Raw genomic sequence first — 4,792 nt, 5'->3', positions numbered from 1 at the left:
CTCGTCACAGACGGGGTCCTCATCCCTTTATATAGTAGGGAGAGGGAGAACTTACATGCGGGCCCTACACAAATGGCCTCTGCTTACTCTAATATCTAACTCAAATCATCATTACGGAGTAGCAGGCATGCAACTTGCTCTGACAGCATTGTATATCATGCTGTTGTGCATCGTCTTTGCTTAGCCCGTAGAGCCTTATCTTGCTGCATTTAATGTGACGGGACGGAATTGTGCCCTTCTGCACCGTCCCCGTCCACTTGCCTCTCTGCGTCGTTCCCGTCCACTTGCCTCTCAATGCCGTCCCCATCCACTTGCCTCTTTGTGCCATCTCCATCCAATTGCCCTGCCGGATGGCTGACAACATCCCATCTGTCGTGCAGCGCTGCGCGGCCTGTAGAGTCTCACTCCGTAGCCTTTAATGCTACGCGATGGGATAACGCCCCTGCACCGCCTACAACCTTATCCGTCGAGGTTGATGCCTGGTGAAGAGAAGCATTCGGGCGAGTGTCCAATCCAATCCCGCGACCAGGGGGGCTGGTCGTGGGTTTGTGTGAAGGCGTAGCGAGATTGATCGCTGGAGGCCTTGTATTGGTTGGGGTAGCTCATCGATCGGTTAGAGTTTTTAGGAGATGTTCCCCTGGTTGTTTGCACCCTTCGTAGGGCCTGTTAGCCAGGGTGCCCCTTTACTTGATACACTAACAGTAACCCACAAGCTCCCTCGTGATTGCAGTTCAGCCTGATCCTACCACTTGGGTCCTAGGTCAAACGTTGTTCGCCCCAGGAGTGGTTATTGACGTCGTCCGTCCTCAAAGTTCAACTTTTGACTTCCGCATCACGGCGGGAGGTTTCAAGTGTCCTGGGGGAGAAGAAAGGGGGAGGCACATTTATCGCCGTTAGACCTGAAGGACTCTTGGCTCTTTCTGCATGCCCCCTCGGGTTTCGAGCGGTTTGAATGCTGTGTTGGTTGGGATGCCATTGTAGTCTTTTTAAAGGACGGGTATTTGAGGGTCCTTCAAGTCCTCCTTTTGCATTCTTTCTTTCCTTCAAGCTCTTTTATGCGCAGAGTCCAGTTTCTTTATCCCGTCTCATGCTCGGCTCCGTAGTGTAGACAGACCCAGAGGTCATGGTGCACTCTCCTCCCTTCTCACTGGAGAGGTTGACGATTTTGGATGAACCAGCATAGGGAGATTTACTTCCCACCCAGGATTCGCCTGCCGTGGTGCTTCCGGACGAGGCTTCTATCGCAGTCGTGATCACAAGATCGAAGCTGGTACTTGCTCGAATGGAGCCCATGATCAACAAGCTTACGCCATTCAATAGAAAGTCATCCTCTGTAGGGTCGTCCCACTCTCCTGCCTGGTCGGATCCCCTGGCTAATGTCATTGATATTTTTGATGACGAGGAGGGGATTGATTGAAGCCTTCTGGAGAAGGAGATATATGAAGAGGAAGAGGTAGAGAAGCAGAAGGGAGGTGTTCGAGGCATGCTGGAGTCGGTCAACAACTCCAGTAGGGCCTTTGCTTCGGCCGCACATCCTGGCCCTTACGCTGGTTGCCATCCGATCCCCGGAGTGGTGAGCTGCCGTCCCAGGGAGGAGTATAAGAGGTTCCTTGACTCGTTCAGGGGTAGATAGAGGCGAGTGTTCGGCGGTATTTATATGCCAACCTCGTGTTGGTCACTAGAACTAGGGAGGACAGGGCATGTAAGTATTGGGATAGCTAGCCCGAGTGGGTGTAACTAGTCGGCTTGTAACCTATCCTCCTCATGAATGGAATTCACTAGGATCATATAGTGTATGTCTTCGTTTCGGCCCCCTCCCTGACCCTTGGCGATGGTTGGAGGATAAAAACGGAGTTCCATGGTTTCTCGGATGGATTAGTCTATACCATTGCTTGGAGTTTTTCAGAAAAACTTTCCCGGTGTTGATGCAAAGAATTGGCTTAGCTTGTCCCATCCTGCCTGCTAGTGGGGCTTTTGGTGGGTAGAACGGCCATAGCTCGATAAGTCCATCGGTGGTGACCAGTGCTTGACTCGAGTGAGGAATTGTGGCCCGGTCGTCGTATTTTCAGCCGCCCACACCCTTGTTATCGCGTGAGCATACGGGATGGGGCTTCGCCCTGTTCGGGAGTCTGTGGCAGTTTTGTTGTTTGTCGCCCTGGTCACCAGGTTTGGTAGTGGTCATCAAGCGTGGTCAGGCGCTGTGGTCGGAGGACCAATTTGCAGGGAGTCCTTTTTTGGTCGGGAGGTCCTGCAACACAGGGAGTCCGATTTTTTAATTTGAGAACTTACAGGTCATATTCCATGCTCGTCCCGAAGGTCCTACAAAATAAAGAAAACATGCCCATTTTTTAGCGACCCTACACATAGAACTTGAGCAACAGGGCAATGTTCTAGGAGCTGTGTAATTCACGACAGTCCTCCATAGCTAACTTAACCGCATCAGGTCCGGTGACATCGACCACCTTGTAGGGTCCCTCCCATCTGGGGGAGAGTTTATTCTGACCAGCCTTATTTCGAATTTGCCTAAGGGCGAGGTCGCCTACGACCAGTATTCGTTGTCGTACCCTTCGGTCATGGTAGCGTCTGAGGCTCTGCTAATACCGGACGGCTCGAATCAGAGTAGGACCGCAGAACTCTTCGATTAGGTTTATGCCGTCCTCTCGTCGCGCCACTTGGTCGTTGTCCGAGTAGTTGCTGACTCGGGGTGACTTGTAACACCCAGTTTTAAAGGAACAAAATTAGGCACAATACATGTATACCAGGATCAATTTTCATACATGCGTTTATATCATCAGTGTATCATTATAGTGTCAAATTACAATAACAATAATAACTATTACAAAAGGACCCGATGGTCTAAAAGAAAACACAGCGGAACAAAAAGGTCTTCAGCGTCAGCGGGGCTTCCATCTTTCACAGGCGTCAACCAGGGGCACGCGAGCCTAGAACACCAACCCCGGGTCGAAGTCTTCCTCTTCAAAGGGACCAGCTTCAATAACAGCTTCTGAACAGCAGCAGGATGCAAGGAAGGGGACAACAAGTGTGAGTACAAAGATTGTACTCTGCAAGTGGAGGGAAAACATGTTATGGGACTTAAGTCAAGGAAAGGCTAGACACGGTTTAACTACACTAAGCAACTATGACCTGCCTATGACTCCAACCTCAGGCATCCTATTTACTTAGTGTGAAGACGTGACTGTATCAAAAGGATTGACTCATCGGACATTTGACTACCCAGACTCACCAGGTAATTCCATTACCTGGTTACCCCAACCAACCATACCAAACCCAGATCTCAACTAATCTTAAAGAAGTCCAAACTCGCTTTTGTCCGTGAGCACGGCTGATCGACCAGATTGATACTCTGCAGAGTTTTCACAGCTTTCCCCATGAGTCATGATTCCCGTGTTACTTCACACTTCCAGGGTGTGGAGTCAAGGTCTCGCTACAAGGCCTTTACAAAGCTCCCGCCGACTTGTAGGCACCCACTGAGGTTTCACCGCTAACAGACAACTAAGTCGCTACAGAAGCCCCCTCTTGTACCACTACTCCGTCCAATGGTGCCCACATAATCGGAGGGTGACTAATTAGTCGGCCAGGCTGTACCCACATAAGCCTCATGGTTGTGCGGATTCACTTGGTTACATGTTCAAGAACCGGTCCTTAACCCCACACAGGAGCAAACACAAGCCTGCTATAAAGCACCACCTCAAACCAACCATCCTGTTAGGATCCCTATACCATGTTGCTACACAAATTACCATTTCCAAATATTATTGCATAGTTCATTAGTCAATATTAACATTTCTTCCAACCTTGACTGCACTAGCATGACTACCTATTTTAGCCCATGATACTCCAACGGCGACAAGGAATATTCATATAAAAACTAGTAAACCCTAACATGGGATTCCAGATTTGACAAGCATGCAATGAAGGATAAAAACTACACCGGCAAATCCTAAAACAGGGTAAAAAAAATGCTCAAGGGCACTTGCCTTCAGCAGAGGGTTGCTCAAAGTCTTCGAAAGCTTGATCTTGAAGATTTCCGGACTGCTCACCTCCTAATCGACATACTGGAAAAAGCACATAATAGACACTTCTAAGAATAGTACACCAAACAGTACTAAAACTAGGTAAAACCCTATAAAAAGATTCTACACGTCGCCCAAAACGGAGCTACGAGCAAAAAGTTATGCGATAAACAAGTTTAGGGTTACATTTGTAAAAGAAAAGGACTTATTTTAAATAAAAACAGAGAGGTTAGGGGTCTTTTGCAAAAAGAGGGACCCAATTGCAAATATGGAGAAGTTTAGGGACTAGCTGCAAAAAGACATGGGCTCTTGGTTAAATTTAGGAAAGTACAAGGGTTTGTTTTGCAAATTTGCCATTATTCCCAAATTAAAACAAATAGGAATATTACTGGGTAAAGGTTTGCTGATGTGGCACTACCACGTAGGCAAATTGGATGAGGTGGCTGATTTGGTGACTTGGAATAAGTGGACACATGTCTCCACGTGATTGGCCCAACCGAAGAGGTATTCTAGCTTCTAATCGTGGCCCTCCAAATTGGATCGGACGGTAGATAATTGAGGGGGGGGGGGAATCCGGCTGGCTTCAGAGGAGAGCGGTGGTGGTGGAAACTCAGAGGCGGCGGTGCTCTTGTCGAAGAAGCGGCAAACCTCATTGCCGGGCAAGGGGATCGACGACGAGCGACGACGGAGAGAGAGGGGACCGACGACGCATAAAAAAAACCCTATTGCATCTACAACGGTATGAATGCATCAAACAT

This window comes from Phragmites australis, chromosome 22 (genome assembly GCF_958298935.1).
Source record: "Phragmites australis chromosome 22, lpPhrAust1.1, whole genome shotgun sequence".
Lineage (NCBI taxonomy): Eukaryota > Viridiplantae > Streptophyta > Magnoliopsida > Poales > Poaceae > Phragmites > Phragmites australis.
The sequence above is the reverse complement of the archived record's forward strand: the minus strand, read 5'-3'. Positions refer to the sequence as shown.